We start from the raw sequence: 15,329 nt of genomic DNA on the forward strand, positions 1-15,329 counted from the left end.
TGAGCATTCTCCAGTAAATCTGTAGCTTTCTTTTAAAAAGAGGCACCTGTTTTTCTCTGTGACAAATAAGGAAGATAAACATATCAGAACATATCCTGTCTAGGGATAAAGATCGACAATCAAGACTGTCCTGATATCCTCTGCGGTCTGCCACAGCTCCATTTCTTCTTGCTCCAGGGAAAAAAACTGCAGTGTGTCATCCAGCTGAGAGGGTCATCGCTTGCCAGTTGCTCTCCACTGAGCAGTCGCCTAATGCCAGAGCAAAGAGGAGGGTAGGGAGGATTGCCTCCGACACTGCCCATCCAGGCAATCAACTGTTGGAGGATTTGTGGGAGGTGGAATTAGTCCATCTCCACTGGTGCTGCCTGCCGCTTCTACAGCCTCTTCCAATACCTGTCCGCCTACTCAGCGAGCCCTCCAACCTGAACTACATCTCTCAGCTGACTGCCTCCATGCAAACCCCTACATGCCCAATGATCTTTTGCTGTTTATCCACCCAAACTAGTTACACTACCACATTTGTTCTACTGTACTGTCACTGTTCCAGAACGAAAAGCTCCTCTGCTGAATGTTTATAGTTGAGATTAGAGATCCAATTTAACATACTCCATTTATTTTGTTTTATCGGAAGTCTGCAGTGTTAAGTCTGCCTCTCATACATTTTTGTGTGTGTGTGTGTGTGTGTGTGTGTGTGTGTTCCTGTAGGTTTCTGTATCACCTACTCTGAGAGCTGAAGTTTCCCTTTATATATCACCTATCATTGGGTCCCGTGGTCTTCATTTGAATTACTTTAATCAGATTAAAGTTGATACTGTTACAGACGCCAACATGATGTTTTAATACAAATACAGTATATTAATATGTGCGTGTTTTCATAAAAAACAAGCCTTCTAGTTCAGCAGTTTTGCATTCATTTGATAGAATACAATCCTTCCCTCAGCTTGAACTGGAATATCTTGCGATACCTATGCATTTTACAACAACGGGAGAAGTTTATTATTTTATTCAGCAAGACTTCAAACCCACAGTCCTGCTGACAACTTGCAATGAAAACTCTCCCGGGGCAGCAGGTTGGCCCAGAGGAAGGGATGCTGACTGATGACTGAGAGGTGGTCGTTTTGATTTCTAGTTGCAGCAACCTGTAGGTGTACTACGCTACGAACAAGAGGGGGACTGATATTACATCTACATTACACAATATGGAGTCCCTTTGAACAGGATGCCGTGCCGGAGCCCAGAGCGGTGAAGAGGCAAGCCTGCTCTCTGACCCTCCCAATTAAACACATGCGTCAAATGGTTTATTTGTGTTTGTATCTCTGAGGGATGTTTTTATTCATCAGAGCTGTGTAAACAACGTGATGCTCCATCCAGGTCTAGATGTTTTTTTTCAAATATTCTAGCTTGGCATTCAGCCAGGAGAATGTGCCACTTTTTTTTTTGGTTCAAATTAAATTGCAAAGAGTGATAATTAATTTATACATTACAGGTTTTTACCTGAGGCATTGAACGTTTACAAATTTAGATATTAATCCATTTTGGCATGTTTTGACATTGAGGGATTTCAGCTAATTAGAGTTGGTTACATGAAGCAGAGAAGAGAATAAAAATGTTTGGGTGAGGGAAGTTATGTAGAATGGTACACCTTGTGCGTTTTCACGATCCAGTGTTTGAATATTTAAATGGCACACACTTCAATGACTAATCAGGAACGTTACACTGAGAAATGCCAATTGCTAGGAGGCATTTTAGTTTTGATAAGTTTTGCCTAAGAACTGTCAAGCCTTTGAATCACTACAGTATGTTGAGAAATGGCACCGGTATGACATGGACACTAACCACAGTTGACACATAAATAATTATTTTGGCACGCATCTGCAAAAGGAAACTGTATTTTTATTTGCTTTGAGATTTATGAATATTTTCCTCAAGTTGTCTAAATTGCCTACATTAAAAAAGGTCATCTTTTGCTGTGTGATCGATTTATTTCTATTTGTTAATTGAGCAATAGTCACGAGTTAAGATTGCTTATGTTAAGGGAACAATTATTTCTTTTACAAATAATTACCTAAAACAAGACATCTGAATCACAAGCACATTGGTTTGATTTGTTGCAAAAGTATGTCCTGAAATAACTCTTATTAATCTAATCCTGTTGGGAAAGCAGCTTTGTTGATATTTCATTTGAAACCTGGATCAGGTAATTTCTCATTGCATCCTGGATCATTTTTTAAAATTATACATTGCCAGTGGAATCAGCAATCTAGCATGCAATTGCTTTGGAATTCATTCACCTAAGAAAATGGAATGTAATTTACACAGTTCTTTTTTGTATTTTCTGTATGTATGATTATGGTTAAGAAATGTTTCCTTCATTACCCCAGTGAAAATACAGTTTTAGCGGTTGAGGGGGAAGGCTGATAAAACTGTGCACACAATATCCATATTCCATTAGAGAAAGATTAGACAGATGCTGACCTCTACAGGTATGATTTTGCCTTGCATTCTTGATGGATATCACATCACATTATGAAGCACATTAGGGAGCTTTTATCAAAACAAACTCGAATGAAATGCTATTACTTACAAGTCACAAATAAGCTATTGATGTTTGTAGGCATGCATGCCTGTATGCACTGTGCAGATGGTTCACAATAGGATGACAACAGCTCATTAAATTGAGCAAAATGATGAGCATGAGGTATGATAAGAAATGTGGTCTTGCTGAGGCACTGATAGATAATGAAATGTCTCACTGGAGCCAAAATGTAGCGGCAGAGCAACATGGAGGCAGACAGCTAAACCAAATAACTGGGCTATCAGCCTCTACTGACAAACAGCCACAAGCCTGACTGAACTGGGAAAAATAGAGCAGTGGAGAAGACATGGTGGCAATGGAGCACAAAGTGGAGATGACAGCCTTTAGGATACAAGTGACAGCAATTGAGGGTAGACTGAGTACAAGTGAGTGTCAGGCAGAGGGAAAAGCCATGCTGGTACAACAAGCATTAATGGTGACTGGCACATGAGCTAAAGAGAGACACAGGGGTCTCATTCACGAGGCCCTCTCAGCCCCTAACCGGCTACTTACTGGTCAGCTGAGGAGTATATAATGATGTTTCGCTGCACAGACTGTTCAACCCTACTTCGATGGGGAAAGTTGACAGAGTTTGCTTACTTCTTCACGACTGCCAATCATATACGATGAGGTCCACGGGAGCAGTTTAGGTTGCAAATTTAAGGGCATCGGTGAAACTGACAGTGGTCATATATTTCTTAGAATGTAAAAATAGCACAAACATGTCAACCAAAATGCACTAATACTGAAACAATTTTAGATATGACAGGTGTTTCTGGGGAACATTGGGGTATTAAACCTTCATCCTATGCATTACCGCTCGCCAAGCTTGAATTTAGAGGAGTAACTAAGTTAAAGAGCGTGTGACCTCATTTTGGAGCGAAATAAGACCCAGATCAGGTCTGAAATCACCAACCTGTCGCACTGGCTTGACTTCACAAAATGGTAACAACACTTTATGAAATTAAATGTACAGATTCATGATTGTCTGAACAAGATCGGTGAACAAGTCAAGGTGCAAGCTCCAGACTCAAATATGATATGTAAGGAGGACTTATAGGTGTGTAAATTCACTGAGAAACAAAAAAAAAAAATCGAGACAAATTGTTATGTGTTCACATGCTTGGCAAACAAATTTGATTCTGACTGAACACACAGTTGTAGTCGTGACAGGAGATAATACTTCAAATTTGGTTGCTGCAACAAAGCTACAAATTCTAAAACATGACTGTTTCACAGACATCCTCAACCTTCCAGCACATAAGAGCTACAAAACCCAAAAACTAATGTCTCCAATTCAGTATCTAATCAAATGTCAAATATTATCCCAATATTCCCTTCTGCTCCTGAGTTATGTTGCAGAATAAAGGCCAGAAAAGCAATTTTACAGAACATTATGACACCACTGTGAAGCTGACCTTTGACCTTTTGAATATAAAATGTAATCTCTTCATTATTTTATCCCATTAGACATTTCTGTGTAACTGCCAAAATTAGGGTATGAATTCTTGAGTTATGAGGTCAAATTTGAAGAAATTCCCCAAAGGCGCTCGTGAGATACAAAAAATGTTATGGATGGAAGGACAGATCTGTAGCCATGGTTAACATCAGGAAAAACAATGCATGATTCTTTTTTTATTATTATTTGTTGTTGCTTTTTGTGCCTTGCATTTATTTGTTATTATGTAGTGGATTTAAATTGTGCAGCTTTACAGCAAAGCTCATCTGCAGACTTGAACTTGAACCGTTCGTCTTGTAATGTTTTTTCAGATATCTATCAGCTTGTTGTTCTGTGGAATATGAATATAGCATTTTTATCGCAGCCTGAGCATCTTGGAGAATGCAATTTTCTTCAAAGCCCACAGATGTTTTATCTCTTATCACAAGTGCTAACTGCATCACTGATGAAAACAAGGGTCAAAACACATTGTTTTGCTCATTGATGTAGGTTGGCTGTCCAAGGACCTGATTAACATTTAAAAAAAACCACTAAGAGACTGTAATACAAGGTTTTGACTGTTTGTTTAATACAGTTTAGAAAGAGATGTGTGTTTAATATTAATTCTAAGTCCTTAGAGCATGCAGGTAACAATATACCAGCATATGTTAGGAAATGTGATTAAGATACTGGTTTTGTAATTATTTATTATTCAAAGTAGCTTTGATTCTAATTCTGAGGCTAATTAACTCTATTACAGTTGTTACTCAATGCACAGGATGGTATGATTTCTAAATATGTTTGTGTTTTGTGTCTTAGCATTCCAAGCTGCTAGTCTGTATTCACTGTAAACATGCTGACATTGAAGCACTTACAAATGAGTAAAAGTGGCAAGTCACACTCAACAGATTTGAGGTAAGCTAAGCCAAAACAAAAAGGATAAATATACAATGTGCGATCAAAAAGTTCAGAGACTGTGCATATAAAATCTCTCTCACTTCTGCTATGTTTGGAACACTCGCTGGAAGTCCTGTTCTGTAATCATAAATGTGCAACATGTGCTGGATCTCCACCACTGTGCCTTTAACTTGAAGTTCATTTTGGGGATGAAGCAGAAATCACAGGGAGCCAAATCTGGCAAGTTGTGTTGGTGTGACCAGAAAGACAGTGCATACTCAGTGTTTTGTGAATATGTATGAGTTGGCACCACAGGTCAGGTCATTTGGGTCCAGTGTTGTCCCACATTTGAATCAGGAAATTACAGGAGACCTCGGCATTGACAATGTGACCCTAGGGGATGAATTTGCGATGCACAAGCCTGTGAGTGTTGAACCAAATGATGTTTACGGTCCTGTTGCTGACCTGATACATCTTCTGCAGTCTTGGAGTCTGCAGGCTCCTCCACTAAGGGCTGCTGTTTGGTCTTTATGGAGCCTTCCAGATGTAGCAGGAGAGCTGTGAGCCGTGCATCGCTGCACACAAAGGCTGCTTTTAAGGGAACAGCAGAGAAATTTCTATAATGCACAGTATTTGCTTTTTATAGGCGCACATCTGAAGTTTTTGATTGTGTCTTGTAAGTATGGTTGGTTAATAACGGTCATATATACAGTAAATTGTCAGACATAATAAGTGCACTCTGCAGAGGGTTATTGTAGTAATAGATTTGGGTTTAGAAGATTTTGAGAGGAGGCATAAGGGGAGTCAGCAATGAAAACAGAGTATGCAATTGAAATGAAAATGCTCAAAATAAATGAGCACATGACAAGATCCAGGAATATAACAGACCAATGCAACGAAGCAGAGTTCATATGCTAGGTTGGATTAAAATACAGACCTTTTGTGCATAATTTGATTCAAGGTAACTTAAAAATCGAGAAGACGGACATATTTCAAATGGACTGGGCCTTAGAAATGAATATTCCACAACAAAGCTGTAAACACAGTTTCCAAAGTTGCAGTAAGGGGAGCCTGATGCTCTGTCTGAGCCAGCGCAAAGATTTTAGCACTCATCTGCCAGTTTGTTAGCAAGGTAATCCCAGGTAATACAAAAGCCAAGAAAAAGCATTGCAACTGAGGGTTTGTACTGAGAAACAATATTTTGAAAAGATATAAACTTAGCGCCTGCTGAAGAGAATTTTGGTTGCTCTTCAAGAGTATTGTGATGTAACTCAAGGTCGACCAGTATGTTCTTTTTAAGGCCGATCAATTATTTTTCAAGTAGTCGTGCATAGCAGCAGCGAATGGTCTGGCTGTGGCTCGTTATCATTTTGTTATGGGGGGAAAAACACTAACTTGTTTGTACTTGTTTAAATATATCACGGTGGTATTAGGTGGAGCTAAGTGAAGGATGCTGGGTCAGTGTCCTCTCAAAATGGTGACCATGGTAACATGCAGATAACAGAAGGGGAGGAGTAAGGCATGTGAAATGCTCAGTAAATGGCAAATCATACCTACAAATCTACATCCAGTGGGTCAGACGATTATTCAGGGATATTCATAATTGATATATTATAAATTTATAATATTATACAAATTTGCAGGAAAAAAAAACACATCTTGGTTTCCAAATTTTAACAAACTCAAACACACTGTTGAAATACCTGAATTGATTTTATTTTTTTTTTAAATTTCACAGATTAATTAAAAGAAAACTTTACAACATTTATCCCTCCAGTGTTGATAAGACATTAGATGTGACGTGTAACCAGTCAGATAATGCTGACAGCAGGACATTGCTTGAGTGTGGTGACTACGGATATTAGAGACAGTCGGCTGCATCAGAGCCAAAGTAGCGCATTTTTACAGTAATTTATTTTAATAAATGTAATGTGAAAAAAGCTGAATATCAGCGTATAGCACATCGCTACGTATGACCCCACCAGAATGAACTACCAAATCACACTGTGCTAACCCAGCACACCACCATCGTATTACTCCGCCCAGGAACGTGGCGGAGTTATGCGACGATTGGTGTATGTTTATCTGTTTACCTGTCATTCCTACTGTTAGCAACATTACTCAAAAACGGAACAACGGATTTGGATGAAATTTTCAGGGAAGGTCGGAAATGACAAGGACCACCTGATCAGATTCTGGCAGTGATGCAGCTTATAGTCTGGATCCACAGTTTTCTTGAAGATTTCTGTATCATTGTGAGACAGTGGCACGGCGTCACTGTAACTATGACTACATCAGCTGCCTGCTGACGATCACATGATTGCGATCCTACTACAAATTGACCACTGCGGACTTATCCGCCAGAAATCATACAATGACTGAGCAGCTTTGGTGGAGTACTGCGCTCTGAGAGCTTTTCTTGTACAGACAGCAATGTTGACAGGTAGTCACACAGACACAGATCCTTTAGCAAACATGCTACAGCTATACTCAACAACAGCAAAAAAAGAGACACTTTACTCCACTTTAAAGAAAGAGTAGCTAATGGCAGTAGGGTCAATGTGTACAATCTCAGGAAAATATCTTAACACCCTTCCAGTCATTAGTGCATCAGGGGTTAAGATTTCTCTAAAGGGTCTCAAAACAGGCCTTTCGTGTGTGACACACGACCCACCTGTATTCAGTAAAAATAAGAAAAATATTTACAAACTTTCACACACAGTAACAGAGAAGGTCAGTGTATGTTTGAATAAACTGCAGTGAAGTCCAGGTCCACTACTACTGCTGCTTAAGATGTAATATTACTGAAATGGTGACAAGGAAAACATCTGTATGCAGGATCTACCATTTCCCGGTTCCTTCCTTGAACATAATTTACTCAAAATAAGTTTCAGCACAGTATTAACAGAAAGACTGATGGTGTAAATAAACTCACTACTATCAACTGTGAAATAACCAAAGGCTGCAGTATCGTAGAGCAGCCGAAGCAGCCTGTGAGAAGGTAGCAGAGGGGTTAACCAATGTGGCCTGGCCTCAATATTTAGAACATGTGCGTTTGTCAGCCCCAAGGAAAACATGAAAGAGCTTATATCCTGAAATACCACCAGAATGTTACTTCTATAGTGTCTCCAACAGGGGTGGGTCTTTTCTCTTCAACAGATCAAACACAGATATGTTTGATGTGCTCTGAATATGTGGAATATTTTGGAGATGAGCACCATTTTTTTTGCTAAACACATACAAGCTATTAAAGTCAAGAGGTTTATAAATTAATTAAAATGAATTCATCTATCTTTGATGTGAAAAGGTGTCATTTAAAGAGGCAACCTCCCCAAACAAAACATACAAAACAGGATAGAAGAGTAAATTGTGCCTATATGTGTGTTGGCTCAGCAGGGATAATATTAAATGAGAAAAGTTCACTGAAAAATGGGTTATGAGGGAAATAAATATTTGAGCACAAAACAGAATGTCTGAGAGCCTTACTGCATTATGTTGTTTTATGTTTTGAATTGCAACCTGGTGTCTAACCACTGCTGCTGAGAATAGTCTGGCAGTGTGACTATCTTGCCTGAATTTAGTGTTTTCCTTTGCATAAATAAAGACATTTCCACCATAAATTGATGCAGAAAAGGCACAAATTGGCACATAACCTTTCACCAGAATACAGGTGATGAAGCATGTCATGCTGTGTTGATTCCTATCAACACTGCATAAATACAAAAATACACTCCAGTGTTTTGCTAATGAGATATGGTTTCAGTTCAATTTAAACCGGCAACTTGGTGACCTGAATGAAGTATGTGTGATATGCAGTGGGCCTGAACAAAATGCCACATAAAGTCCACAAAATCTGGCGACTGGTAAATATATCTTTGACATAGTGTCACATCAGCGAATCCAAGCAGAATATCCCTAAATAGTCAGATTTACACAAGCACTGCACTTAGTGGCAGCTACACTTTTAGTTGCTTCCTCTGCATGAATAAATCCATTTTGAACAATTTTTGCTTCTTATATTTTGGAAGCAAATACTGCAGTTTTTCAGCTATTTATCTAGCAGCTATTTTGCAGCTAAAGGTTTTACCCTACAACATACACTGTGAGGTACAAAAGTATGTAAAGATATAAAAGACTCTCATATTTCCTTGTCATTTTTGTCATATAAATTGACGTTTGAGGATTTAGAAACATTTAACAAACTGAAGATATTAGGGTTAAATGAAGGCACAGTTAAAGTCCTTCCCCAGTCAGTGACTAAAATTCCAAAAAGTCATCTCTGTGTATCAAAGTTCTTCACGTTAATAATCCCTTCCTAACTTAAATGGCTTAGATGCAACTCTGTAATTTATAAATAAATATCAATCTAACAATAACAAGTTGCAATATTGGAGTAATTCAGCCACCTATGCTTGAACTGGAAACCGATTCTAAAGAAGACTAATGTTACAGAAAGCTCCACCCTGCAAGTTGGCAGGATTGGGTATTGGTTTGCTACATATGAAACCCTGGACGTCTGAATCTGTGTTTTTCAGACTGTCATCAGTACACTGCAGTTTCAGCATATACATAATCAGTTGATTGTTATTTTGCTATTGCATTTCCAGCACATAAAAAACACCACATGGACGTGGCAAGAAGGAAGCAAAGTGAAGCAAAAGGAGAATTTTCTGGGGTGCTTTGCCCCACTGTTTCTAGATCAGCAGTCAAATTTCAGCAAATTTGTGCCAATGACATATTAACTCCTTTGTACAAAAGCTCACGTTTCGATGAATTGTATCCTTCCATTGAAGCAGCATTTAGATTAAGGATTTGATGGATTTATTAGAGGCCTGTTCAAGTAAATCAACTTGTAGCCATTGTTCACATGGTACAAATGTGACTGTGCCTCCATTTCTAGCAAAACATTGCTTACGCTGTGATAGTGGGAAACACTGCATCAGAAATAAGCAAAAGTGTCAGAAAGTAAATTGGTACTCTAAGCAATCAGGGGCTCTCTGAGCATCAAATTATGCACTGAAGGCTTGTAAAGGGGCAGTGCATGGTGCTCTAAAATGCTTTGCCGAAACCGGTCGGCTATAATCCAAAGCAGGATCAGGAAGGCCAAACGTTAGCATACTATCAGAAGATCAATACATCAGCCTTTGTTCACTAAGTGATGGCAAAGCAGCCTCATGACAGATACTGAATTTTCTAAATAAAGAATGCAAGACTCCAATCAGCAAAAGTCTTGTCAAAAGAAGGCTGTGTAGTCGGGGTCTCAGAGGATGAGGAACAGTCTCCAAACCACTAAACCACTTCACAAAAGGGGAAGCAAGGCCAAACACTTAGAGTGGAGTAAGAGATATCAGCATTTCACAGTGGATGACTGGCAAAACATCCTATTTACTAATGAATCCATTTTTTTAGATTTATGGACACACAAAGAAGACAAACAGGAGGAAATGATACTGCAGTATATCAAACCTACAGTGAAGCAAAGTGAGAATTTTCTCGTGCTTTGCCTGTGTTGATGTTGGGAAACTGCACCAAATCAACCTGACCAAAGTCAAGCAGCACTCCACTCTACAGAGACCTGCTACTTCACCTAGTTAGCACCTTTGTGCGGAAAGATTCATACTGCAGCAGGATAATGAGCTCAATCACCTCAAAGCTTTGCAAGAAACTACTTGAAGACCAAACAGTGCTGACTAGCATGAACTTTCCTTCACAGTCCCCTGACCTCAACCCCCTCTGAACATTTATGGAGGCACTTCAATAGTGAGAAACCCAAGCGTTCCTGGCATCACAAGAAGCTCTTTGGAATATCGTCAAATCCTGCTGGGATAATATGGGTTATGAGGTTTTGCACAAATGTGTGGAGTTAATGCCAGCACGAGTGATGCTGTCATGAAAGCAAAAAGGAGGCAAACCAATGATACTCTGAAATGTATGTACATTTTTCAGTGATTTAACATGTCCCTCAACTTGTTAAGTTGACATGAGGATTTATAATGACAATTTTAGTATTGAATTTGAAGCAAATCCAAAAAAGAAGTATCTTTATTAGTAGTCTTTGGCTTTTGGACTCCACTGCATAATCAGTAAAGTGTGGCGCACTGCTTCACTTCAACTACCTCCAGAAAAGTGAAGGCAAAAAAAACCCCCATTATATTCTAGTATAGGCTTCTTGCACATGACTGACACTTGAAGCTGTCATCGTGAGAGTAAAGCACAGATTGTACAACAAGGGCTTTTTTATGCCTTGACAGTGAAACAGTGAGTCAGGCAGCACGCACACTACAAAGACCCTGAAAACGAAAGAACTAAACGGAATTCAGACATCCGTCCTTTTATTATTTGCACTTGGGCATTTCCTATTGTGACATGTCAAAATGTCTTCTGTGAAAAATGCTACCTCTGCATTTATGGAACAACCCTGCACAGTGGACTGGAATACAAGGGCACTCGATACGTTTAGCTGATTAGACGTCTGTCGGGGTCAAAGGCAGATGGAATAGCGTGAGGTCACAGAAGAATGAAAAGAGTGTCATTTTCCCAACAAATAGGGTATGCAAAAACAGGAGAATAAGGTGGATGTGAATGAAACACTGTGTCTACAAGAACAGTCCAGATAAAAGGGTGAATCAGCCAAAATAGTTAGAATCACCTGTGTGGGTGTAAAATGGATACTTCTTTGACTATAGACCTTTTCCACAGCAGACATTTTGACATTTCACAGCACGAAAAGCACAGGTAAAATTAATGTCATTAATAATGACTCCATTTAGCGTCCCATGACAGTTGAAACAGCATACACAGCTGCAGGATCTCCCCTAAGTGGAATGCAGTTATTAATGCATTCACATGCGCTTCTCCTGCAATCACATGTCAAAGTGTCTGTTGTGGAAAAGGTGTATTGCTGAACCAGGAGCAGAAATAATTAGTCACTTCATCGATTCGTCGATTAACTGTGGGCAATTTTAAAAAGAGATCGAGTCATTTGTCAACCTTGGATTTGTATTTTCAAATGCGAGGATGTGCTGCTTTTGTAGGTTTTATAAGAGTGTTAATATAATGTTATTTGGTCAAGAGTGTAGGCTGAACATAAACATGCACAAAGATGTTACCTTGAGTTCTGACAAAATGTGATCTCACTATTTTCTCACATTTAAAGTCCCTATCCAGTGCAGTTCTGCTTTAAGATTGTAAAACTATTCGATACAAGCAAAACTGTGTTTTAGCGAATGTCACGCAGGTTTATGGTTGAAATGCTTAGCCATGGTGTTCACTCCCTATTTCACTCATGAAGTGTCTTACAGCATTAAAAAAAAAACAAACACCATATGGACGTGTTAACAAGGTAAAAAAAAAAAGATTTTCACTGGAGGGGGTCTTTAATACTCTGAATGGTTAATCAAAGCAATTAGCATATAATTCATTATGAAAATAATTGCAGCCTTAACTGAATCAAAATGACAGTCTATGCAAGATTTCCATTCAGTGGCCTGGATGTTGCATAGGCATAAGCAGATTGTACATCAACTGTTTAAAAGGCTCAGTTGTCACTTCACAGTGGTGTGCACATAATCTGTATTCAAATTGCAGCCCACTAAAATTTTGAATGCGTTATTAAACTGGAGCACAGCTGAACACTGATTTCAATTGTGCTACTTCCGAATGTAGTATAAAATAGACACTTTGTTTTAATCAAACTTCTGACTGAATTTTCTAAATCATTATTTTTTTATATATCTGCCATTTCACAATTTTTGAAAAAAACAACTCGATTTCAAAAACACTATTTTAGATATGAACACCTAGTTGTTTTGATAGGTCAACAAAGCAGGTCAAAGTCAGAGTCAAGAGCTGCCTCAACTGCTGTCGGCACTCTGTCTCCACTTCCCTGCAAAAAGTAGTGATCACACAGAGAGAGAAGCTTCTCAAATTGGCTGTCTAACAGTCCATCCTCTCAGGGAAGAATACCATGCTGCACAGACTGAGCAGTCTTTCTATTGATGCATGATGGTGCACTGCAGCGCAGAGGCATCTGCTTGTTGGTGGGGTAATTGTTTAGTCTCTCCATATCCGGCAGTGACCTGAATTACTCTCTAATCTCCAAGTCTGAGGTCTAAGAGCCACTTTCTTCTTCATAGGAAAAAAAGAAGCGCTCTTATTGTCTGCCACTGATGTGTGAATGTTTCATTGGAAAAAAATAACTCGTGTTGGGAACATATAAAGGTGAAGGTGGATTGTTGGGAGGAAGAAACTATGAGCATCCAATTATAAATGTTGGTAAATCATTCATAGAGGGTTGGTTGCAAAATATTAATGTAAAGTACTAAATGAAGGACCATCTTGTTTTTTACTTTTAGTCATTTGCAAATAAACATTTTAATAAATAATTAATAAAGGTTTTAATAGTAATCAATCAAGTCTGAGGTTGATAAATTGTGGAACTGGGTGTTAAGATGCTGCATGAACTGCAATATCTTTGATGTGAAGAATAACTGAGCTGCTCGTCTCAGTTCGTTGTTTCTTGTCTTTTTTTTTTGGCCACTGCTACCAAAAATACATTAAATGATCTTAATATAGAATAATCAATATGTAGGTAGTCATACAGTCCGCTTGAGTGGTCATCCGGATGAAATAAAGAGCCAGCTATAAATCCACAACCTATCAATCCCAAATTTGTTTTATTGACTCACAGCTGATCTATAAAGCAATTTTCTTCCACTAATAACACCACAAATTACAATTTAAAAGCCTATTATAGAGGGGGCCTTATTAGAAAGTAGTAATTTAGTAGTAATTGCGCCAATTAGTACATACAGTCATCTGAAATACAAAGATAAAGCCTGTTATTTTCATATGTTGCTGTCAGCTGCCTTCTGTGAACTGCATGCGTGACATGACTGTGTAGACTTGAAGCTATGACAGCAACGTGTCATAATGTCACTCTCGCACATCAGGCATAAATTTAGCATTAATGATTCCGATGTGCCAACTTTAAGCGTCAGCCGGCTCCCATGTGACAGTCATGACTCACCTGTCCCGCTTTCCCTCTGACATTTCAAAAACAAACACACTGTGCTTAGTTTAATACCTCAGGTGATGACCTCATGAAAACCTGCTTTATTGGGGGCAGGGAGGTGGGTGGGTTCACATAAAACCCTGAAGCTGCTTTATAGACAGCATCGACACAACTTGAATTTAATGTTAGTAATAATGCTGTGATGATAAATATCAAGAATCTGGCTCGGTAGCAACCTTTGTAAAAAAATCAAACATAGACAAAGTCCTTATCCTCTCATTTCCTCTCATTTCTTTCACGCACTGATTTTTCTGTGGTAGAACGAGAACAGCATTTTCATGGTGCAACAGAGGCTTTAATAATAAAACGCAATCAACTATGAGCATGAGGTGATATCCAAATGGATTTTTTTGCAGCATGTTGAATTACTTTCTTGTTAAATGAAAATCTATGGTTACAGATGCGTTACCCAGACTGATCCAAAACCTTTTTGTTTTTCTGAAAGTGTTGTTTCTTTAATTGAGTGTATTTGATCAACTTAAATCATAACTTTCTATCTGAACACCTCACATAGTGAATCCATGAAACCTGCATCATACTCACCATCTTTCCCTGCTGATCAGACTGTGAAAATCCATACTGTGTCTAATATTCACTCACTATTTAATGACTCTAATTAGCACTCTGTTCACACAATGTGCCTGTCATTAGTATAACAGAAACAGCTGTACAGTATGTAGCAAGGGAAACAGGAGAAAAGTCGCGAGTTTCCTCTCATAACCCCACAGTCAATCATGTGAGAAGACATCGCTGTCGGTTTGCTGTTGGCTCTTCGTACCAGGTGGTGGATAACATCTGCATTGTCTCGCAAGGAGTTAAATAAAAATCTAAAATAATTAGTTGCACTCAGAACGCGTTACATGACAGACATCTTCCCATTTCAGCAGAGAGCACAACACTATTTCCAACTAAAACCGCTTAAGTGTTAAAAGCTGGAGAATACAGGCTAACCTATTCTAATCCTACAGTTTTAAAGCTGAAAAGTAGTTAAAGACAAAGGGATTGATATTCTACTTTTGCCCTTGAGTGAGGGAAGGTGGGAGGGAGGGGGAGAGAGACAGAGTGTGTGTGTGTGTGTGTGTGTGTGTGTGTGGGTGACAGAGAGATAATCTCTTTTGTATTTTTGATCCCTAAATGTGGTGGTTGTGTCCCCTTATCCCAGCTACTTAGTTTCTGCAATGGGTAAGTGATGCCATGCACTTAGGCTGTGAAAAGCAGGTCAATATGACCACTGAGAGAAAACCACATGTGCATCACATGGATAGCCTTGGGATTATTCCTCACAAAATGTCTTAATTCCTCTGTTCACTAATGATCCAGGGAAAATGCCCTCTAATCTCCATTCC

Source organism: Amphiprion ocellaris, chromosome 14 (assembly GCF_022539595.1).
Source record: "Amphiprion ocellaris isolate individual 3 ecotype Okinawa chromosome 14, ASM2253959v1, whole genome shotgun sequence".
NCBI lineage: Eukaryota > Metazoa > Chordata > Actinopteri > Pomacentridae > Amphiprion > Amphiprion ocellaris.